General features: G+C 37.3%; 1 protein-coding gene across 1 annotated transcript in view; it reads left to right on the forward strand.

The window, feature by feature from the left end:
• Ctr9 (RNA polymerase-associated protein Ctr9) overlaps nucleotides 1–26,396 on the forward strand; it is a 346,065-nt gene that overhangs the window by 193,420 nt on the left and 126,249 nt on the right. The window lies entirely within an intron of this gene.

Raw genomic sequence — 26,396 nt, forward strand, 5'->3', positions numbered from 1 at the left:
ACAGTATATTTGATATCAATTAGCAGTTTCTACTGTTTAGTCCACCAGGCTCTTGCGATCCAGTTTTATGCATCCCTTCACAGTTACTACAGTTCTGAAAGACATTGGTCCCTCTCCCTGAATCCGGGTATATGATGAGATGTGTGTTTACGGGCTAGAAGACAGCAGGAATATAAGCGCCACTATTAATTCATTATGGGTACCGCAAATGAACCTGTAAAATGAGTACAGATACGCAGAACACGTACTTTAAATCAGGAGGTGGACTCACAGACTGGGAGTACGGTACTGTCTAGGCTAGGAAGTGGGCGCCGTAGGTCAAGTGTCGTGGTAGCTCACATGGCAAGCAGATGGGGAGATATGTGATAGCGGACAGTGCTCGATGTAGGAGATTCGATCCGACAAGTATTTTTTTTAACAGCCAGTTGCCTGGGATGTGGTAAGGTTGCATACTTGATAGATTCCAAGGACTGATTTGTTTTCTTTACCCTGTAAAAGACCGTATGTATTGTCGCATTGGGTATGCTGCTGGGTTGGATGAGTATGGGACCAGTATAGGCTGGGAAGTGGGCGCCATAGGTCAAGTGTTGCAGAAGCTCAGATGGCTAGCACACGGTAGAATGTGTGATAGTTGACAATGCTGGAGGGTTAGAAGGTTCAAGTGCATGCAAGTAATTTTTTTAAAGCCAGTTGCATGGGATGTGGCAAGGTTGTATGCTTAATACTGGTATATTTCACAGACTGATTTGTTTATTTGGCCCAGAAACGGGCCATTGTTATGGAGCTGGGTTGATAGTGGCTAGGAAGCATGTTACAGGATTTCAGTATTCTTCGTCATTTAACGTGGTACCTGCTTGAACTGACGACCTCCGTGGTCGATACAGAGCTGCATGCAATGTTGTAAGGACCGTCTGGCCCGTTGCGACATCTCTGGCGAAACGGATCAGCATGCCTCAGTGATGAGCCGTCTAAGGTGACAAGGCCTTGCTGGCTCCTGTGCATACACCAGTTGTTTTACATGGCTCCACAGGAAAAAATCCAGGGGCGTAAGTTCAGGCGATCTGGCGGGCCAGGGGACATGTCTTCCCCTTCCTATCCATTTATCAGGATATGTCGCGTGGAGATGGATCCGGATGACCACTGCCATGTACGGTGGAGTTCTGTCATATTGAAACCACATCCTGCAGTGGTTAAGGAATGGCACATGTTCCAAAAACTGTGGTATTTCATCTTTGAGAAACTGCAGATAGTGTTGGCTGGTCAGATGACCCTCAAAGAAATCTGGAGCGATGAGGTGATCACCCATGATTCCACTCCATACATTCACGTCCTACTCTACCTGAAAACTGTCTGTCGCACTAAATGGGGATTATGCACACTCCTGTAATACATATGGCGATTTACGGTTCCATTGCTGTGGAATTGTGCTTCGTCTGTGAATAAGAGAGTCGCTAGAAAAGCAGGATCATTGTCCATATGCTGTAGGATCCACTGGCAGAACGTCACCCGGGCATCAAAATCATGACCATGGAGCTGATGGTGTAAGTGCGGATGGTAGGGTGAAACCGGTGGTATGCATTACAAGTGACAAATATCATTATGGATCCGTATTGAAGATACTATATGTGACCGAGCTCGATAGCTGCAGTCGCTTAAGTGCGGCCAGTATCCAGTAATCGGGAGATAGTGGGTTCGAGCCCCACTGTCGGCAGCCCTGAAGATGGTTTTCCGTGGTTTCCCATTTTCACACCAGGCAAATGCCGGGGCTATACCTTAATTAAGGCCACGGCCGCTTCCTTCCAATTCCTAGGCCTTCCCTACCCCATCGTCGCCATAAGACATATCTGTGTCGGTGCGACGTAAGCAAATAGCAAAAGATACTATATGTAGGATGCTAATTAGTTTATAATATACCGAGCTCGATAGCTGTAGTCGCTTAAGTGCGGCCAGTATCCAGTATTCGGGATATAGTAGGTTCGAACCCCACTGTCGGCAGCCCTGAAAATGGTTTTCCGTGGTTTCCCATTTTCACACCAGGCAAATGCTGGGGCTGTACCTTAATTAAGGCCACGGCCGCTTCCTTCCCACTCCTAGCCCTTCCCGGTCCCATGGTCGCCATAAGACCTATCTGTGTCGGTGCGACGTAAAGCAACTAGAAAAAAAAAAAAGTTTATAATATCACCTATTCAATACATTAACATTTTAAACATTTAGGAATTTATCTTTATTTCCATATGAGACATGTTTCGCCTTTCATTGAAGGCATCATCAGTCATAGTACTACCTCAAAGCACAAATCAGGTACCTGATTTGTAATTAAATTCTAGTTACTAAGAAATAATATTGACATATTAAAGTAGTGATAATCAATGAGAAAAACAATGTTCATTGGTAATATGGATACCAACATATCAGCCGTTGGTTGTAAATTACCAGTTATGAAGGACAACAGCGTCAAAATGTTAGGGTATGTCTCACAAGGTTAACTTAACGTATCTACATGGGGGCAGTCTTAGGGTAAGATAAGTGACTGGCACCAATAGGTAAGATCACAGGGTATTTAACACAGTGTCCAGCAGCAGTGGTCCTTATGAAATATTGACGTTACACTATCAGAAATGTTAGGAAAATGTCACTAAAATTTCAATGAGAAAAACAATGATTAATAATATGGAGTGAAAAAGTATTATAATAACATATTTACATTGGGCAGTCTAAGGTAAAAGATACAGTAGTCAGCACCAATGCGTAAAATCGCATGACATTTTAACAGTGTCCAGCAGTGGTGGTCAGACATGAATCATTGATGCTATTCTATTAGAAAAGTTAGGATATTACAAAGCTTATGTATATATTTACATGGGAGCAGTTTGGGGAGAAAGGATACAAAATGTCTGGCACCAGTGTGCATAATAATAAGTTCTGCCGTTGGTTGATCACAGTATTAACAGGGCAACTACACAGTAATATTGAGGTTATTCTGTTGAAAAGTTTGGAAATTACAAAGCTTATAATACCTATTTACATGGGAGCAGTTTGGGAAGAAAGGATACAAAATGTCTGGCACCAATGTGCATAACATTAATTTCTGCCGATGGTTGATCACAGTATTGACAAGGCAACTACGCAGTAATATGTAGCAGTGGTTTAACCTCGGTTCATAATTATTTGGAATGTTAGGAAAAATGTTCCAACGTTTTTTGAGATTACCAAATGAGGCTCTATTAGGACAGTAGTCATACTCAAAGCTGTCTGGTTGAAGTCCTGGATTCGTGAATATGGCTCCATAAGCAATGGTGAATTTGGCTGGCATGGAAGGAAATTTGATTGGGTGTTGTAATGTTTAGGCATAATTTCGGTGTAGTTGAAAAGAAAGGTCGTTAATTACATGGTGCATTGTGAATGGCAACGATGACGGCTGTTATTTGTTGATAATGGTATTTTCAGGGAGCATGTTGAGGGGTTAGAATCACTCCCTTAATGAATTTTGTTAACTTCTTTATAACTTTGAATGCTATGTGAAAAATACCAGCGTGAGAATGGTTGATGAGACTATAAACAGAGGTATTTTCGCAATTGAAAACAAGAACATCGGGACAAGGTTTTTGTTTTGTGATGCTGGCCTAGTGAAATAGAATGGACTTCATATTTAGGCATAATCCGCAGTGGAGGGAAAGTACACTACGACAGTGTCACGGCTAGGACGAGGCATCTTCAGTTCTGTCTGTGAAGTGGAGCTGTAGTGGCACGCCATGTTAGTGCCAGTGCGTGCTGGATGCTAGCGTGTTGTTAAAAACTGTGGTGGATGGAGTGGAAGTCATCTGTAATCAAGATATTATTATTAAATTGGTGTTTAAAAGAAAAGATCTAGGTAAGTAAAGAAGAGTAAATATTAGTATTACATACCCAATATGCCGCTGAGAAGTTACTTGTTCAGGGTAAGTGTTGACTATGAAGGAAGCTCAGCCAATATTCCGCGCATGTGTTTGTGCGCTTGTGGTGGAGGGGCGAGCATTTCGGAGGGAGGAGCTATGGGCGCAGGTCATTCGCAGAGGAGAGTTAACGGAAAGGTGGGAGGTAGAGTGGAGGGGCGAATTTGTATATGTGTTGGGAGTGCTGGTTGATATGGTATTGAGTATTTTTTTCTTTTGAGTGTTGTTGTATTTTTGAAGGTCTTATGGTTCTTACTTCTCGTATTGTATCCATGAGATTCACAATTAAGTATTTATTTATTTTCCACCTAGTCGATACAATGATTGCTTAAGGCAATTTTTAATGGTCAAAAGTGGTACATGTTTCGTATATTATCAACATCTTATATATTTTATATATTTTTCATCTAAACAGTGTTATGTGGCTGAAGATGTTGATAATATACGAAACATGTACCACTTTTGACCATTAAAAATTGCCTTAAGCAATCATTGTATCGACTAGGTGGAAAATAAATAAATACTTAATTGTGAATCTATTGAAGTGCGATACGGACCATGAAGCTGATTTTATGTATCCATGAGGTCGTGTTGGAGGGGGAAGTGGTTGAGAGGGAGGAGTTATGGCTTGCTGTCATTGCGTAGGGGGAAGTTATTGGTAATGGGGGAGGTAGGGGTAGGGGGTGTCTGTCAACGTGTTGGGAGTAGTTGATGTGGTATTAAAGATTTTAGAAAAGTTGTTGTCTTGAAAATTCATTTTTTGATGCAAGGTGGGAATTTGGTCATAAAGGGGGCTTTTTATATCTATTACATCATTGAGGTTTTTGTCTTTATTGAAGTGTTGGTCTAGAAAGATATATAGGTTCTCAAATTCGGTCATTAGTCTGTCTTTCTCAATTCTTTTTAAGATTTTTAAATTTTGTTCTATTGTGGTGAAGTGGTGGCCAGTGTCCCTCATGTGGGTACTCAATGTGGAAAATTTATTATGTTTTTGGGCGTTGAATTGTACTAAATATCGAGTTTGGAAGCTCAGGCCAGTTTGTCCAATGTACGAACAATTACATTGTGAACAACTGACTCTGTAAATACCTGAGCCTGCGTAGCGCTTAGTTTTTAGGTTGACAGAGTTTTTGTTACAAAATATGTTCTGATTTGTGTTCTGTGTTTTGAAAGGGGTGTTGACATCATGTTTTTTAAGGGGGTTTGGCTATCTGATGGATAACTGGGTCAGTGTATGTGAAAGTTGCGTACTTAGGTTTATTGGGTTTTATTGGGGAATGTTGTGTTGTTAGTTTTAGTTTTACTTTGTTGATAATTTTATTGATCGTGTTGGTGTTAAAGCTGTTGAATTTGGCTATTTCTTTTATGTAATCAAGTTCTTTTTTAAAAATTGTTAGGTGAAAAGGGATTTTTTAAAGCTCTATATACAGTATTAAACTGTAGTAAGAGGCTTGTTTGTGGGAGTTGGGGTGCAATGAATTATTATTTATTGTTAGTGGAGTGAAGGAGGGTTTTCTGTAGATCTGAAAGTCAAATTTGTTGTCCATTCGTGTGATGTTGATGTCTAAAAAGTTAATAGAGCTGTTTGTCTCATCTTCTTTTGTGAATTTTATATTATTGTCTAAAGTGTTTAAAAATATGAGGATGATGTCACTGCTATTGCATTGTTTGTCGATGGTGACTAAAGTGTCGTCAACATAACGGAGTGAAAGATGAAGACCATTAATGTTATTTATTATTTTATTGTGTTCTGAATTGTCCATGTAGATGTTTGCTAAAATTCCAGAAATAGGGTCTCCCATAGCTAAACCTTTTTGGTGGTATATCTTGTTGTTGAATGTGAAGTAATTATTGTTCAATACAAGAGTTAATACTTTCATAAATTCTTTGAATTCAATTTTGCTTAGTCCACTGTGTTTGGAGAGGTTGTTTTTAATGATGCTGATGGTCTCGGTAACTGGGATGTTTGGATACATGTTAGTGAAGTCACAGGAACATAGAATGTGGTTTGGTAGCAGTGTAAATTTATTTAAGGTTTCATATAGGTCAGTTGAGTTCTTAATGGGATTGTTTTTTGAATTTGCAATGTTTTTTTGAGAAAGTAGTGCAAATCTGGATGTTTTGTATGTTGGACTGCCTCTACTGTTAACCTTCTGTCAGTCGCAATATATAAAGTTTCAAGGCAGGTCGCAATGAATCTGAGAGATCCCCCCACGTATAAGTTTCGGGAAGTTCAAGTGGACGGCTATGATGTACTCCTTATGTTATATAGGTGTGTTTGAGTCAGTTAAAAATGGTTTAGCAAAATTCTAATCTCAAAATAAGCCACATTTTATGACTATATATTTTCTTCAAAATTTTAGGTATCTTTGCAGTATTTACAATTTTAATCGCAGAGAAAATCTTATGTTATTATTTATAAATTTCATTTTCCGTATTGACAGATTCAAAGTATAGATAAGAAATGTGTTTTTCCACCATTCAGTACACAATTTATTTTAATAGATTAAACTAGTACCGGTTTCTGCTCTTTAACGGCCATCATCAGCTAGTACATGATTTGTTTTAGCCATTAGACAATTCACAAGTTGTTATTGTATTAGGCATCCGGATGTCTAATGGGGGATGGAAATGTATACAATAGCATATAATTAAAATATCAGTAGTCAGGGTAAAAAGTTACAAATTAGAACATGAGTATGTAAAACATATTAAAACACACAGGCCACAATATATAACATTTAAAAAGTTTCAACACATTAAAATGGTACGTATAGATAGACACTTGTTAAAATTTTCAATTCATGCTACATAGATTCCATTCTTCTGTCCTCTGTGCAGTTCCTTTACTTCTAAGTTATGTTGATTTTAGCTGCGTAAGGTAATCTTCGAAGATTTTAGGTATCTTTGCAGTATTTACAATTTTAATCGCAGAGAAAATCTTATGTTGGCGGAAACTATGTTCATATGTCTCAGCAATAACAACAAACATGAGAAATATCATAAACAGGGCTAATCAGGTCATATATTCTTCAGTAAGGATTCTACAAGAACACTAATATTTCGCACAGGCACTAGTCGATCATGTTCCTTTCTTTCTTCATGGGTTTGGCGGTCATTAAATCTTAAACAACGAATCAAGAACTTAAATCTCCTGAGGCTCATTACCAGTGCAAAAACTTTTCTATACCATCTCCATCAGTGCCCCAGAGATCTTCAAGGCTCTGCCTATTCCCTCTGTAAGATCCTGCCAAGTACAATAGGCCAAAGACTGCTTTAATCTCTATCTGGTCTGTAAGCTCAGCATCCCTTTCACAAGTAAAATTTTGTTTCACGTAGTCCACGTATTGATTTGTGTAAGTTATAATAGTGTTTATTATTTCCTCCGTAAATAAACACTACCAGGAGTCAAGCGGTGATTTAGCTTGCCTTGCTTGTCCTATAACTCCTGGTAGATGTCGTACGAGATTGTGCTTCCTGGTGCGGACCCGTTGGGATGGCGGCATCGTACACCATTTTGTCTTGTCTTTCCCTTCATAATAATTAGCACTGGCCTCTAATGCTCCTTGTTCATCAGCATCACTGTTGTCATCTTGTTCTGTTTACGAGTCACCATCTCTTGATTCCAGAATATCGTCACTGTTTGTGTCACTTTCGTCTTCAAAATTCTCATGTAACGCATTATCATCTTCATCCAGCAACAGTCGTTGGACATCCTCCACATCTTTTGTTCTGTCTGAGTTAAAATGTTCCTTCCTACTGGCCATAATGTATGGTAAATCTAAAATAAAGAGGAATTGGGACGTAAGTAGTCGCAATGTGCCTGTGAGGCACCAGGCTTATATTGCACTATCTACATGCTTACGTGGAAAATTACACCAAATTTGGGGTAAACAAATAATTTAACTACTTGCAGAACAGCAATTGTTTGCATCACTTTGAAACACCAATCGCAACGGGAACAGTCGCAATGATCTACCAGATCAGATGGAACACTTCCGGCTTATGGAGCGAGTGAATACAGACTGCCTGTCACATGAATAACGAACATGGCAAGGAGTGAGGCTAGTCAGAGGATGAGAATTGTAGGTCCGTGCATTGGAGCGGTAGCGACCGATGACTACAGCCTGTGCCTGTCAGATCAGTTGCGACTGAATGAAGGTTAATAATTGGTCAGATGGGGATGTCTTTTTTTGTGGGTTATGGGTAAGGCTTTGGCGGTGGTTAACCTTGGATTCATATTGATTAGTTTAAAGATTTCATGGTCATTCAGGAGGAAACACATCAAACCACAATAAGAACATCAAGACTACATCCCCTATTTCAAACAATACCCCTACTACCATTAATTTGTCTTATACCACCTTCTCTGAAAATGAAATGAACTTCCTATACCGAGACTTAAAACATAATTGGCCTAACCCCCATATGATCGATGACCTGGCCACCACTATTATGGAGGTAGAATCCAACATTAATAAACAAATCACCTTAGAAAAACAAAATGACATCAGATACGAAATAAAAAAGGAACTACCCACCCTAGTTAAAGGGATAAAAACCAGCAAAAACACTACCCTCTCAAAACAGATCCAAAATTTAAGGACCAAAATAAACATCAATAACGTTATAGTGACAAAAGCCGACAAAGGTAATACAACTGTACTCATGAACAAACAAGACTACATCAAAAAACCCGAAGAATTCTTTTCCAACACAACCTACATTATCATCAACAAAGATCCTATATCAAAAATACAATGCAGTTTTGAAAACACTTCTCAGAAATTTCACTTTCCTCCTAAATGACCATGAAATTTTTAAACTAATCAATATGAATCCATGGTTGCCCAAGCCAAAGCCTTACCCCCCCCCCAAAAAAAAAAAGCCCCATCCGACCAGTTATTAACAGTAGAAGCAGTCCAACATAACAAAACATCAAGATTTCTGCACTACTTTCTCAAAAAACATCACAAATTTAACAAAAAAAAAAACCCATTAAGAACTCAACTGACCTATGTGAAACCTTAAATAAACTTGCACTGCTACCAAACCACATTCTATGTTCCTTTGACATCACTAACATGTATCCAAACATCCCAGTTACTGAAACCATCAGCATCATTAAAAACAACCTCTCCAAACACAGTGGACTAAGCAAAATTGAATTCGAAGTATTTATTAAAGTATTAACTCTTGTATTGAACAAAAATTACTTCACATTCAACAACAAGATATACCGCCAAAAAGGTTGAACTATGGGAGACCCTATTTCTGAAATTTTAGCAAACGTCTACATGGACAATTTAGAACACAATAAAATAATAAATGACATTAATTGTCTTCATCTTTCACTCCGTTATGTTGACGACACTTTAGTCATCATCGACGAACAATGCAATAGCAGCGACAACATCCTCATATTTTTAAACACTTTAGACAATAATATAAAATTCACAAAAGAAGATGAGACAAACAGCTCTGTTAACTTATTAACTTTTTAGACATCAACATCACACTTATGCAAAACGAATTTGACTTTCAGATCTACAGAAAACCCTCCTTCACTCCGCTAACAATAAATAATAATTCATTGCACCTCAACTCCCATAAACAAGCCTCTTACTACAGTTTAATATATAGAGCTTTAAAAATTTCCCTTTCACCTAACAATTTTTAAAAAAGAACTTGATTACATAAAAGAAATAGCCAAATTCAACGGCTTCAACACCAACACGATCAATAAAATTATCAACAAAGTAAAACTAAAACTAACAACACAACATTCCCCAATAAAACCCAGTAAACCTAAGTACGCAACTTTCACATACACTAATCCTGTTATCTATCAGATAGCTAACCCCCTTCAAAAACATGTCAATATCACTTTCAAATCATACTTCCTCTCGGACATACAAATTATGAACTATTTTTCACTGAATTGGATTGGAAGATAAATTGACATTAGTTGGAATAATATGTAATTATAAGAGGCCCACAGTCCAAAACAGAATTAAGTGGAGGATTAAAGCAGTAATTTTTTTTGTCCAAGTAGGCCTAATATTTTAAAAAGAGGCTGTACCTGAATGAACATTTCCTGTCCTGAGCCATATTTCAAATTCCCTCAAATTTACCTTCTGCTTCTCACACCATTTTTATTATCATACCTTCAACTTCAAAATCACTATCACTGCATTCGTCAACATATTAATCTAATTTGTAACAAATATTCTCTGCACTTAACTGGTTATGTGTAGCCATGTTGCTGCAATGTGTTTACATTCAGTCAGCAGCCTATTCTCTCTAAAAATAAGTATAAAAGAACACTTTATTTTAGAGTTCCGTGCATGCCAGTTGTATCTAGGAAGCGTAGGGACGACATCCTTCTTTGGTGTTAACTGTAGCAATTCTCGTAAGTCTTCATAGAACTGGTCAAAACACAGAACACAAATCAGAACATATTTTGTAACAGTTGTTAGTAGTGTGTTTGTGACAGTTCTGGAGCCTCCTCCTCCTCAGCAGGCTGCCCTTCCCGACGTCAGACTATTAGAATTAAGTATATAGGGAGCACGTAACAGGTGTACAACCAGAAGGCTGTACTTTTTATCTACACCAAACTATTGGGACTAATGGGATAGGGAGTGTTTAACAACCGTTACAATAGCAGGCTTCCCTTCCCTATACCAGGCCTTTAGGATTAATGACATAGGAGCATTTAACAGGCGTTCAATTAGCAGGCTGCCCTTCCCTACGCCAGACCGTTACGATTACGCAATCGGAGGTATATAACAGGCGTTCAATTAGCAAGCTGCCCTTCCCTACGCCAGGCCGTTAAGATGAATGCGATAGGGAGCATTCCAGAGGTGATTAAGGAGGTATTCAACGGATATTCAATGACACGTTCAAAGGAGATGGAATTCGGTATAAAACAAGAGAGTTTTTTCTTAATATGTTTATTACAAATACATATAAATCAGTGAAAAGCATATTGTACAGTATAATCTTATTTACTACATTATTAATCACTTTACATTATTGATAACACAGTATCTACAACAATGTTGTACAAGTACACTTCATCTAACAAAACAAAATTACCGTACATAAACTAAATGTAAACCTATGTGAAGTAATAATGGTCAATGAGACTATTACCCCAGGCTAGAGTATCTGTTGAGTTAGGTATAATAAATCTCTTATTATCATCATTACTTAGAGCAACTTTGTTTATTAACTGAGTATAAAGCTGATGATTAATGCTTTTAAAAACATACATTTTCTTCATTAATACTAGTGAACTATTGGTAATACAGTTCTTATAATCATCTACACTCAGATCATTCTCAACAACATTCTTCTTAATGCCTTTCAGTTTCTTAATTACTTTATCATTTTCAGGTATAATGCAGTATGATTTAGCTTTAGTGCCTACAAAACTGTTAACGAGTTTTCCTTTGAATTCATCTTTCATTTTCCCAAGAACTTTTTTGTTAACCCGTGGGAGGTTATAAACATTATTTTCTGGGTAGTCACTTGTATCAAACCTGTCTAGATCTGGTTTTATATCATTATAAATGTCATTTGTTTTAATCTCATATATGAAAGAATCAGTGTCTGTGTAGAGCAGCTTTACATTTTCAGCGTACTTCTTCTTCATATATTCATAGTGAAAATCGTACATGAGTGTTTTGGACAATTCAAGAACTGTAAAACCTACATAGATTGGTTTGTCATAGGTTACTTTTAATCGATTCATTTGTATTACAACTAAATCTTCATGAATAATTGCACAGCTATGGAAGTTTGGTTTACTTATTAAGTTGTTTGCACCACATCTTTTACCAACATTCTCCCATTTTGTAACTAATTTTACGTCTACTCTTTTATCAACATTTTCAATAGTTTTCCCGAAGACTGAATTAATCATGAGTTTGTAGAAGTCTTTCTCAAAAGTATTTGTAGACATCATTCTTAAATTAGTATTGAAATCGATGTAGGGTCTTAGCCATGGTGACTGGTGAAATTCAAGAACCCGATGAATTTTGGTAAGCTTCAACCCATTTTGCAAACATTGTTTCAAGTTACGGTAGTGTATTACATACTTAAATTTATCATTTAAGTTTGCAATTAACATGTTCGTTTTTGATGTGATATATGGAGATTTTATATTCTCAGGGCAAAATGGATAATCATTATGAAATTCATGCAGCTCTTTCGGGTATTGGAGACTAACTTCAAGAATGTATCCTTTGTCAGCTTCGTCATCTATGTTTTGAACCTCTAAATTCTCAATTTCACTTTTCGATAGCCAGCGGAAACTATTTAGTGGTAGATATTGACTCATAGCCCATCCGTACTGATTATTTGCATCTAGATAAACAATATACTTTGACTCTTTACCTGGATCATAATTAGACATATATTTGTTGTTAGCCGCAGAAAATCGCTTAGAGCATTGACTTAAACCACCACGAATATTTGATTTTATGAAATGTACCATGTCAAGATCAGTTAGTAATTCCATATTCACCTGTGTGTATTTTAACATAGCATCCCAACTTAAACCCGGTGCCGTATAATACTGACAAGGGTCAAGGTTGTATGTTTTGATGCAAACATCACGAAAATTTTCGAAAACATCAGCTAATAATAGAACATCTGTTTTTAGATATAAATCAGAGTATTCACCTAGCGTTTGAATGCGAAACTGTTCCCAGATACGGTGTGCATGAAAATAGTCTTCTTCAGTAATTTCAGTTAAATTTAGAGAGCTGTAAAATGACTCTTTTGATGGTAAAGAGCGTTCTTCAAGACGCTCTACACTATCAATAAATTCGTAAGGAAATACACCTTTACGTCTAATTAAATTAAACTCCTCATCGTTCGGAAAGAAGCGCCGAATTTCTGTGAATTGTTCTGAGTGTAAATTACTGGAAAGCTGATCAAGACTTGATGGCATGAAGCGTAATGAGTCAATAAATTTTAGTTTGATGGTATATTTATCATTCACTTTTAAGAATTTTGTAAATGAAATATATCGCTCTTTGTTCTGAGGGATCAGGTCAATTCTCTCATCTGACGCTCCAAATTCTTTAATAATGAAGTGCGAGTCGTAACCGGATAAATTATGTAGTATAACAGGGATGAATTTAGGAATTTTATACTTCAAATTACAGCTATTATGGGCAGGAAATCTATACAATCCAGTCAAATGGTCATGATCAAAGACCTTGGGATCATTTTCTAAAAACTCTTTCCCACAAATACTACAATTTGTAGCACTTTCATGTTGTTGTAGCTCTGCCTCAGTAAGAGGTTTCATGGGAATTTCAGTATTTAAAATATGACCAAGACGTACTACATCTCTCTCAAGCATTTTCATAAACATTTCAGGAGCATTTTTTCCTCTGTACTGCTCAAACTTATTTAGTGAGCTATCGTACCTACACTTGATATAATACGCGAAGCTATATGGTTCATGTATGTGAGTAGTGTTGGTAAAAGATATGTTTGGATCTGATGAACTTGTTTTCAGTGAACATGGCTTCAGTACAGCCTCAAAGTCAGTGTATATAACAAACGGTACCTCCATTTGCTTATTATAACTTTCGAATTTTAGAATCGCTTTTTCAGGAGTAGGTAAGAATGTACACACTTGATTACAGTCTTGTTTGGAGTGTCTATTTAACAGATCCTCATTTTGGAAATACTGCAAGCATCCATCACATAACCACTTTTTACCATCATGTTTTGATAACTGACTACAAACAAGTCGACTTAAATTTTTTATCCAACAATAATGAGAAATTTCACCATCTTCTATGTACAGTAGATTGATATGCGTACCTTTCCTTTCATTCGTAAAATACAAAGGACCAACTATACTACCCTTTTCTATTCCATACACATTAATACTAATATTATTTAGCTTTTCAAAGCGTCTAATGTCTTTTAACTGCATTGGAAATTCTAATCCATCAAGATTCAGCCGTGACGAATAATGGGGATACGATGATGTTCTAGCAGATGAAGATTTTGCTGGGTGTAATCCTGATAACACTGCCCATGCGAAACATGCCTGGTCGTTATTCTGGACATTTACTACTGCTTTTTTCTTCTTTATCCATGTTGGTAAATCAATGTATGATGATCCTCGCAAAGGATTGTATTTATTAATGTTGACCTCTAGATATAACACGTTAGCTAATGACCATCCTGAGTCTCTTTCTTGAAAGTCCTCACTTTTGGAAATAATAACACTTACTAAATGTTGGTAAACTGTGGAGAAAGTTGTTGATTCACTAATAATTTTATTTTCACTGTTGAAGGATTTAATATCTGTAATTTCACCTTCGCTATTGCTTTTGACATATGATCCAAACAGCTCGAAATTTACTTTGAAGGCTTTGTGCTTCGCTTGCGCATTTTGTAGTAAGCAAAGTACTTTAGGTTGAACACGTTTAAAGAACGTTTCAATACTCTGAGTTCTTTCACTACTGCGAAGCCTGTAACTTGCGATTCGACATTTAAAAGCACTATTGATTTCCTCTATGTTTTTATCATCCGTTTCACTACATGCATTATTTCTATGCATATTGCTCCGTAAATGACCATGAAGGTTGGAGATAAGTACATCTGCATCACACACGTTACAATGTGTCATTATTGGTTCAACACCTTCATCATGAAATCGTTTTATCTTCTTTGGAGTACAACTTTCTTCACACAATTCAGAACTGGTATATTTCCGCTTATTAGTTTGCTGAGATTTACTCTCGGTTTGTGTAGATTCTTTCTTACTCGATGATTCTGAAGTATTATATAACCACTCCTGTTGATGTACGTCTGCTATGTGAGACTGAAGCTCTTTCGTATCATGGAAGAATTGTTTACAGGTTTCACATTGTACAGATGTTGATTGCACATGTTTAGAGTTAATGTGACGTTCAAGATTATCATGTCTGTTGAATGTGTCAGTACAGTTAACACAAACAATAGTTTTTGAGTTATGTTGAATCCTTTTATGACGCTGAAGGTTATCACGTCTTGAAAACTCTTTAGCACACAGATCACACCGGAACATACTGGTTACTTAGGAAATGATTTCTTCAGTTCAGTAGTTGTCAGCAAACTGATGATTAGATACTAGACAAGTGCTTATTCACGACAGTAGAAATCCATGCGGTCTTTTAGGTAATTAGCACCTAACTGATGATTATACAGCAGACTGAATCTCTTGTCGAATAGCTTTGGTGCACTCTGAAAGGAGAAGTGAACACGTTAGTAGCCAACATCAGACTAGTGATTAAGCACGCAACATTGGCTTTTATATGTTTCATATATTACCCATCAGGCACTGCCTCTTCGATGTCTTGAATAAATGACATTTTTTTAGTTTTTTCAACACATTACTTCATTACTCTTTATGCACTATGTGTAGGCTAGAAGTTACACATATACATGTAATAAATATAACACTGTGAACTTTTTAATCTCACAAGAATATTAAGCCCTACAAAATAGCCTTTTTAACAGATTTATAAACTATTTGCAACAGTGATATTTCAAATATATATGTTTTGTAAGCCAATCAGGACGTCAGAATGTAGAAAAACTACCATTAACACCACTGCGAGGGTTGTAGCCCCGTCTGACCGAAGTGTAGCAAGTTTCTCTACGCCCCTCTGAGAGGGTTCTAACATCGACCGATCAAAGCTCACATACCTTACAAAATGTATGTGGAAGAGAAGCTCAACTAAAATTAACTACAATGCTGTACGTAAACTCTCATCGTTGACATACCAACGAGGTTTGCAAGCTCGGATGACAAGTATGTCTCAGAGGTCTACTCTCCCTTCGTAAAGGGCACCGCGCAGTATAGTTAAGTTTAGAGGAACAAGCATAATTTTTTGATGTAAAATATGACTGACTTGAGTTGAAAAATATATATCGTAATAGCAACATTTTGAAGGTATATGTGTTGTAAGCCAATCAGGACGTTAGAATGTAGAAAAACTACCATTAACACCACTGCGAAGGTTGTAGTCCCGTCCGACCGAAGTGTAGCAAGTTTCTCTACGCCCCTCTGAGAGGGTTCTAACATCGACCGATCAAAGCTCACATACCTTACAAAATGTATGTGGAAGACAAGCTCAACTAAAATTAACTACAATGCTGTACGTAAACTCTCATCGTTGACATACCAACGAGGTTTGCAAGCTCGGATGACAAGTATGTCTCAGAGGTCTACTCTCCCTTCGTAAAGGGCACCGCGCAATATAGTTAAGTTTAGAGGAACAAGCATATATTATGTATAACAATTTTTTAATGTTATGATTTCAGGAAAAGACATCTGTTTTAAGCTCACTAGTTCAAATAATTAATAACATATGTATAGCTACCTGCAGCTGTGAGAGGGGATACTGCTGTAGTCAATTGGAGTATCTACGTAGAGAACGTAGTCACACAGCTACTAAATTATCTGTAAAAAGAAAAACATACTATTTGAAAAAAATTAATCTGGTACATAACTCAATATATCAGGTACAATTTTTAATAATAATTTAAAAAATAATAATATTAGTAACCAAAATCCTAAAAATAATGGTTGGAGGGTGGATTAGTCTATATCATCTGTTAAGGGATTATTTTTAGTGATTTTTAAGCTAAACATTAATTTTCTAGCACCAACCGTTTAGGAGATATTACATTTTAAATTTAAGGGTTGTTTTCACCCCTAACTTGCTTTTGACTCTAAAAGTCATCTAGAATATACTCCAGAACCAAATTTCAACATTTAAAGCTATTTTCACCCCAAAAACCTAAAATAATGCTTGGAGGGTGGATTAGTCTATAGCATCCGTTAAAGGATTATTTTTTAGTAATTGTTAAACTAAACATTCATTTCTAGGACCAGCGGTTTAGGAGATATTAAATTTTCAATTTAAGGGTTGTTTTCACCCCCCAACTTGATTTTGATTCTAAAAGTTATCTAGAGTATACTCCGATACAAAATTTTAACATTTTAAGCTATTTTTGTTCCAAAAACCTAAAATAATAGTTAGGGGGTGGGTTGGTGTATATCATCTGTTAAAGAATTATTTTTGATAATTTTTAAGCTAAAAATTAATTTTCTAGGACCAGCTGTTTAAGAGATATTAATTTTTCAAGTTAAGGGTTGTTTTCACCCTGACATGCTTTTAACTCTAAAAGTTGTTTAAAGTATATTCAGATTCACATTTATAACATTGTATGCTATTTTTGCCTAGAAACCTAAAGTAACAGTTAGAGGGTGAGTTAGTGAGGCTGATAGCCTTGAAGTTTATGAGAAAATAGTTAATCTGTTTCAATATAATAATAATAATAATAATAATAATAATAATAATAATAATAATAATAATAATAATAATAATAATTTATAGGCCTTACGTTCGACTAACTACTTTTACGGTTTTCGGAGATGCTGAGGTGCCGAAATTTTGTCCTGCAAGAGTTCTTTTACGTGTCATTAAATCTACCGATACGAGGCTGACGTATTTGAGAACCTTTAAATACCACCGGACTGAACCGCGATCGAACCTGGGGTTAGAGGACCGGCGCCTCAAGACGCCTCAACCGTCTGAGCCACTCAGGCCGACTTTAATAGAATAGCTACTGTGTCAGTTCGTAGACTGACCAATGTTTATCAGTCTACACTAAATGTTGCAGGTCGTTATTTCGGTACTTATACATTCCTCAACTGAAATTAGAATACGTTACTGATTCAAGCGTTCTTACAAAAACTACAGTATATATATCGAACTCCGTAGAGAAAGCATGCAAGATCTCGAATAGAGCGGAAGTACTTACGCGCTGCTGCTTCTTCCCGATGTTATTCAAGACGCGGTCACTGACAAACTGATTATTTGCAATACACCGCTCTGATATATATAGACGTCATCGCCTACAAGCTGTAACCTGCACAAGTGCACACGACCGGTGACCTTACTGCCAACAAGCTATGACCTGCACAACTGCACATGTCACCGCCGACAAGCTGAGATTTGAAGTGTTAGAGACGAATGCTGGGATGGTTGCTAACTTAAGACCACGGTCACCTCTCACCGAATCCTAGCCCTACTACAAATACACGCGCTACTAGACACTGCAATGACACAGGTTATCAAAGAAATTCTACATACATACAAGTACACGAGGCTGATGACCACGATATATTCAAACTTATACATAAAGCAACGAGGGCTTTATAAAACTACTGTTATTGTCAGAGCATGAAGCGAATAGTTAATATTAATAATAATAATAATAATAAAAACTCATGTATACTTCAGTTACTCCATACTTATTAACACATCGCCAAGCGAAGAAAAGATCAGTAAAGGAATGAAATGAATACTTACAGAAGGCTAATTTCAGATGTCACGTCTAGGATGTCGTTTCTTCTCAAGGTCACCACGGCACTAGTACGTAAATAATCCTCCTCGCGTTTTACTCCCTTCTTATAAACGACATTGAGCGCTGGAATATTAAAGGTGCTAAGTAGTCATATTACAGTACACCAAAGCCATTTTAGTTAACATTTTAGTTAAAACAGAATTTTGATCTCCTAATATATCAAGACGACACCAAAAAGATACTGTATTATTATTAAATTAGTTGAATTACAAATATTAGAAGCATGATTTTATTATCAAAATAGGCTGGACATGTCAAGTAGTTAAATGACCTTGGTCTTCTTGCTGTGCAGTTCTGTAAGAGAAAACAACTTAATATTTATGTTACGTAACTCAACCGTAGTAGGCTATGACTGCTTATAATAATTATACTACTACTACTACTACTACTAATAATAATAATATTAATAATAATAATAATAATAATAATAATTGCGGCTAGTATCGAGTAATCGGGAGAGAGTAGGTTCGAGTCCCCACTGTCGGCAGTCCTGACGATGGTTTCCGTGGTTTCCTATTTTCACATCAGGCAAATGCCGAGGCTGTAGGCTACCTTAATTAAGGCTACGGCCGCTTCCTTCCAATTCCTAGGCCTTTCCTAACCCATAGTCGCCATAAGACCTATCTGTGTCGGTGCGATGTAAATAACATTCCAGCCAGGGAGTCGAGACTGACGAAAGTTTAGTGGCTAAACACACCCAGAAGAACAAGAGGCTCGAAGCTTTGCGGAGATAAAATTGCGCGCAGGATTACAGTGTGTATGGATGAGACCGCCACGCAGTGCGGCGAGTCACCGGCTGCTACTAACAGGAGAGCAGAAGGAAGTAGGACGTACGTGTATTAACTCATTACCTCATACTGGTCACCTTGTACTCTTACTTCCTTCTGCTCTCCTGTTAGTAGCAGCCGGTGACTCGCCGCACTGCGTGGCGGTCTCATCCATACACACTGTAATCCTGCGCGCAATTTTATCTCCGCAAAGCTTCGAGCCTCTTGTTCTTCTGGGTGTGTTTAGCCACTAAACTTTCGTCAGTCTCGACTCCCTGGCTGGAATGTTATTTACATCGCACCGACACAGATAGGTCTTATGGCGACTATGGGTTAGGAAAGGCCTAGGAATTGGAAGGAAGCGGCCGTAGCCTTAATTAAGGTAGCCTACAGCCTCGGCATTTGCCTGATGTGAAAATAGGAAACCACGGAAACCATCGTCAGGACTGCCGACAGTGGGGACTCGAACCTACTCTCTCCCGATTACTCGATACTAGCCGCAATTATTATTATTATTATTATTATTATTAATATTATTATTATTAGTAGTAGTAGTAGTAGTAGTATAATTATTATAAGCAGTCATAGCCTACTACGGTTGAGTTACGTAACATAAATATTAAGTTGTTTTCTCTTACAGAACTGCACAGCAAGAAGACCAAGGTCATTTAACTACTTGACATGTCCAGCCTATTTTGATAATAAAATCATGCTTCTAATATTTGTAATTCAACTAATTTAATAATAATACAGTATCTTTTTGGTGTCGTCTTGATATATTAGGAGATCAAAATTCTGTTTTAACTAAAATGTTAACTAAAATGGCTTTGGTGTACTGTAATATGACTACTTAGCACCTTTAATATTCCAGCGCTCAATGTCGTTTATAAGAAGGGAGTAAAACGCGAGGAGGATTATTTACGTACTAGTGCCGTGGTGACCTTGAGAAGAAACGACATCCTAGACGTGACATCTGAAATTAGCCTTCTGTAAGTATTCATTTCATTCCTTTACTGATCTTTTCTTCGCTTGGCGATGTGTGTTAATAAGTATGGAGTAACTGAAGTATACATGAGTTTTTATTATTATTATTATTAATATTAACTATTCGCTTCATGCTCTGACAATAACAGTAGTTTTATAAAGCCCTCGTTGCTTTATGTATAAGTTTGAATATATCGTGGTCATCAGCCTCGTGTACTTGTATGTATGTAGAATTTCTTTGATAACCTGTGTCATTGCAGTGTCTAGTAGCGCGTGTATTTGTAGTAGGGCTAGGATTCGGTGAGAGGTGACCGTGGTCTTAAGTTAGCAACCATCCCAGCATTCGTCTCTAACACTTCAAATCTCAGCTTGTCGGCGGTGACATGTGCAGTTGTGCAGGTCATAGCTTGTTGGCAGTAAGGTCACCGGTCGTGTGCACTTGTGCAGGTTACAGCTTGTAGGCGATGACGTCTATATATATCAGAGCGGTGTATTGCAAATAATCAGTTTGTCAGTGACCGCGTCTTGAATAACATCGGGAAGAAGCAGCAGCGCGTAAGTACTTCCGCTCTATTCGAGATCTTGCATGCTTTCTCTACGGAGTTCGATATATATACTGTAGTTTTTGTAAGAACGCTTGAATCAGTAACGTATTCTAATTTCAGTTGAGGAATGTATAAGTACCGAAATAACGACCTGCAACATTTAGTGTAGACTGATAAACATTGGTCAGTCTACGAACTGACACAGTAGCTATTCTATTAAAGTCGGCCTGAGTGGCTCAGACGGTTGAGGCGTCTTGAGGCGCCGGTCCTCTAACCCCAGGTTCGATCGCGGTTCAGTCCGGTGGTATTTAAAGGTTCTCAAATACGTCAGCCTCGTATCGGTAGATTTAATGACACGTAAAAGAACTCTTGCAGGACAAAATTTCGGCACCTCAGCATCTCCGAAAACCGTAAAAGTAGTTAGTCGAACGTAAGGCCTATAAATTATTATTATTATTATTATTATTATTATTATTATTATTATTATTATTATTATTATTATTATTATATTGAAACAGATTAACTATTTTCTCATAAACTTCAAGGCTATCAGCCTCACTAACTCACCCTCTAACTGTTACTTTAGGTTTCTAGGCAAAAATAGCATACAATGTTATAAATGTGAATCTGAATATACTTTAAACAACTTTTAGAGTTAAAAGCATGTCAGGGTGAAAACAACCCTTAACTTGAAAAATTAATATCTCTTAAACAGCTGGTCCTAGAAAATTAATTTTTAGCTTAAAAATTATCAAAAATAATTCTTTAACAGATGATATACACCAACCCACCCCCTAACTATTATTTTAGGTTTTTGGAACAAAAATAGCTTAAAATGTTAAAATTTTGTATCGGAGTATACTCTAGATAACTTTTAGAATCAAAATCAAGTTGGGGGGTGAAAACAACCCTTAAATTGAAAATTTAATATCTCCTAAACCGCTGGTCCTAGAAATGAATGTTTAGTTTAACAATTACTAAAAAATAATCCTTTAACGGATGCTATAGACTAATCCACCCTCCAAGCATTATTTTAGGTTTTTGGGGTGAAAATAGCTTTAAATGTTGAAATTTGGTTCTGGAGTATATTCTAGATGACTTTTAGAGTCAAAAGCAAGTTAGGGGTGAAAACAACCCTTAAATTTAAAATGTAATATCTCCTAAACGGTTGGTGCTAGAAAATTAATGTTTAGCTTAAAAATCACTAAAAATAATCCCTTAACAGATGATATAGACTAATCCACCCTCCAACCATTATTTTTAGGATTTTGGTTACTAATATTATTATTTTTTAAATTATTATTAAAAATTGTACCTGATATATTGAGTTATGTACCAGATTAATTTTTTTCAAATAGTATGTTTTTCTTTTTACAGATAATTTAGTAGCTGTGTGACTACGTTCTCTACGTAGATACTCCAATTGACTACAGCAGTATCCCCTCTCACAGCTGCAGGTAGCTATACATATGTTATTAATTATTTGAACTAGTGAGCTTAAAACAGATGTCTTTTCCTGAAATCATAACATTAAAAAATTGTTATACATAATATATGCTTGTTCCTCTAAACTTAACTATATTGCGCGGTGCCCTTTACGAAGGGAGAGTAGACCTCTGAGACATACTTGTCATCCGAGCTTGCAAACCTCGTTGGTATGTCAACGATGAGAGTTTACGTACAGCATTGTAGTTAATTTTAGTTGAGCTTGTCTTCCACATACATTTTGTAAGGTATGTGAGCTTTGATCGGTCGATGTTAGAACCCTCTCAGAGGGGCGTAGAGAAACTTGCTACACTTCGGTCGGACGGGACTACAACCTTCGCAGTGGTGTTAATGGTAGTTTTTCTACATTCTAACGTCCTGATTGGCTTACAACACATATACCTTCAAAATGTTGCTATTACGATATATATTTTTCAACTCAAGTCAGTCATATTTTACATCAAAAAATTATGCTTGTTCCTCTAAACTTAACTATACTGCGCGGTGCCCTTTACGAAGGGAGAGTAGACCTCTGAGACATACTTGTCATCCGAGCTTGCAAAACTCGTTGGTATGTCAACGATGAGAGTTTACGTACAGCATTGTAGTTAATTTTAGTTGAGCTTCTCTTCCACATACATTTTGTAAGGTATGTGAGCTTTGATCGGTCGATGTTAGAACCCTCTCAGAGGGGCGTAGAGAAACTTGCTACACTTCGGTCAGACGGGGCTACAACCCTCGCAGTGGTGTTAATGGTAGTTTTTCTACATTCTGACGTCCTGATTGGCTTACAAAACATATATATTTGAAATATCACTGTTGCAAATAGTTTATAAATCTGTTAAAAAGGCTATTTTGTAGGGCTTAATATTCTTGTGAGATTAAAAAGTTCACAGTGTTATATTTATTACATGTATATATGTAATTTCTAGCCTACACATAGTGCATAAAGAGTAATGAAGTAATGTGTTGAAAAATTAAAAAAACGTCATGTATTCAAGATATCCAAGAGGCAGTGCCTGATGGGTAATGTATAAAACATATTAAAAAAAACTAGTGTTGTGTGCGTAATCACTAGTCTGATGTTGACTACTGACGTGTTCACTTCTCCTTTCAGAGTGCTTCTAAACTATTCGAGAGTCTGCTGTATAATCATTAGTTTGCAATCGACGCAGGAGGCTTGATTTCTTCAGAAAGATATCTACATATTACCCATATGATTCAAGCTTCGACCGCTTCCTTCTCTCTTCCCTGACTACCCTTCTTATCCCCCCACCCGCCCTATATAAGGTAGGTTATACGCTTTTTGTGTTAGTTTACTGTTAACCGTCAAGCTGTTCACATCGTGGTAAGACCTCTGGTCTTAAAGCTATTATAGGCTACTTATCTATTCTACGCAGCTTTGTATTACATTATATAAGTAGAGAATAGATAGTGTCTAGTAGATTTGTTTCTTTTAAAGAAGGATCTGTTAGCAGAAGATAAAAGTCTGTCATGGAACAACCCATTTCTAGCCATATTTGTAATGAGTGTGGAAAAATATTTCACCGAGGCTATCACAAGAGACGTCATGAAATATCTTGTAGAACAATTTTTCAATGCAAACATTGTAGAAGAGAATTCAAGAACGCTTACAACGCTCAACGTCACGAAGCCGTGTGTAATGTAGCTTCATTGAGAAGAAAATATAAAGAGCCTATACGTATTCAAGCAAATACTGATTTATATTTAAAAAGTACACCTCTGCGAGAGATTTTTAATTCTCCCTCGTTGTCTAGGCCTATTACAAGTTCTGTTACTAAACAGACATTTCGAGATAGAGAGAAGCAAGATGATAATGATGATGATGAGGAGGAGGAGGAGAAAGATGTTGATGATAATAGTGATAATAAAGAAAACGAAGGAGAAGAAGAAGAAAACGAAGATCTTAATGTTTCTTTACCATTAGAGCTTTCTGATTTTACTTCATTTTTTAAGCCTACAAAACGTTCTGTAGCCGTGCAAACATCTCAAGAAGGGATGCATGATGAAGTAGAAGAAGATATCAACGCTTCTTTGCTACCAAAACAAGTTAGGTTTGTACGTGGAAACGCTACTGCAGAATCACGTATTACAACAAAACAAGTCCCTACACATCAACTGTCTGCATGCAGGCTCAAACTTCACAACAAGCCTCTGTTACCCCATGTAGACGTAAGATACTGTAAAGATCCCAACCTCCTTGTAGAACGTTTGAAACTGTTAATAGCCTACCGAAATGTTGGTTACACAGAGTATAAAGCAGATATTTTAGAAATAGAGCAAGAATTACGCCGTGCAGGTATTATTGAGTAACAGCTCCTCAAAATAAAGACCTTACCTGTAAGCTCTCTCTTAACAGTATAACAGCCTAAACACCTTCCTACATTCCTAGTCTTCACCCTAACCTAAGTCATCCTTCTGTACCATATAGTGGATCGAGTAGCTATCCTGGTACAGACACTTTTTCCAACATTCTCCTTACCTTAGGGTGTTAACTCCGCCTCTAGCTGTAGAACAGGTCTCAAGCCTCTGATAAAGAGAGGAGAGACACCCTAAATACTACAAATATAAGCCCTTTAGCCCTTTTGCCTTTTTGCCCTGTAGGCCATTAGCCCTTTAGCTCATTAGCCATTTATCCCATTAGCTCATTAGCCCTTTTGCCCATTAACCCTTTTTTCCCTAAGAGGAGGAGGAGGACGATGAGGATGCTGATGATAATCGTAATAATAAAAACAACGACGAAGAAGAAAACGAAAATCTCAATGTTTCTTTACCATTAGGGCTTTATGATTCTACTTTATTTTCTAAGGCTACAACTCGTTCTGTAGCCGTGCAGAACATCTCAAGAAGGGATGCATGATGAAGTAGAAGAAGATATCAACGCTTCTTTGCTACATAAGTTTATCCCTGGAAATGCTACTGCAGAATCACGTATTACATCAAAAAAACAAGTCCCTACAAATCAACTGTCTGCATGCAGACCTAAAGTTCACAACAAGCCTCTGTTTACCCATGTAGACGTAAGATACTGTAAAGACTCCAAAAACTATTCGTAGAACGTTTGAAACTGCTAAGAGCCAACCAAGATGCTGGGTACACAGAGTATAAAGCAGATATTTTTTGAAATAGAGCAAGAATTACGTCGTGCAGGTATTATTGAGTAATAGCTCTTCAAAGTGAAGACCTTAGCTGTAAGCTCTCTCGACAGTACAACAGCCTAATCACCTTCCTACATTCTCAGCCCTCACCCTCACCTAAGTCATCCTTCTGTAGCATATAGTGGATCGAGTAGCTATACTGGTACAGACTGTTTCCCAATATTCCCCCTTCCTTAGGGTGTTAACTCCGCCTCTAGCTGAAGAGCCGGTCTCAAGCCCGGATAAAAAGAGGAGAGGCACCCTAAATACTACAAAATGTAAGCCCTTTTGCCTTTTATCCCTTTTGCCATTTATTGCCCTTTAGCCCATTAGCCATTAGCCCTTTAGCCCATTAGCCCTTTATCCCTAGGAAGGGGAGGAGGAGGACGATGATGAGGATGCTGATGGCAATAGTAATAATAAGGAAAACGAAGAAGAAGAAAACGGTCTCAATGTTTCTTTACCATTAGTACTTTATGATTTTACTTTATTTTCTAAGGCTACAACACGTACTGTAGCCGTGCAAACATATTAACAGGGATGCAAGATGAAGTAGAAGAAGATATCAGCGCTTCTTTGCTACATAAGTTTGTCCCTGGAAATGCTACTGCAGAATCACGTATTACATCAAAAACAAGTCCCTACACATCAACTGTCTGTAAGCAGGCGTAAAGTTCACAACAAGCCTCTGTTTACCCATGTAGACGTAAGATACTCTAAAGACCTCAAACTATTCATAGAACGTTTGAAACTGCTAAGAACCTACTAAGATGCTGGTTACACAGAGTATAAAGCAGATATTTTAGAAATAGAGCAAGAATTACGTCGTGCAGGTATTATTGAGTAATTGCTCTTCAATGTAAAGACCTTAGCTGTAAGCTCTCTCGACAGTATAACAGCCTAAACACCTTCCTACATTCTCAGCCCTCACCCTCACCTAAGTCATCCCTCTGTAGCATATTGTGGATTGAGTAGCTATACTAGTACAGACTGTTTCCCAACATTCCCCCTTCCTTAGGGTGTTAACTCCCCCTCTAGCTGAAGAGCCGGCCTCAAGCCCGGATAAAGAGA

This window comes from Anabrus simplex, chromosome 3, assembly GCF_040414725.1.
Source record: "Anabrus simplex isolate iqAnaSimp1 chromosome 3, ASM4041472v1, whole genome shotgun sequence".
Taxonomy (NCBI): Eukaryota; Metazoa; Arthropoda; class Insecta; order Orthoptera; family Tettigoniidae; genus Anabrus; species Anabrus simplex.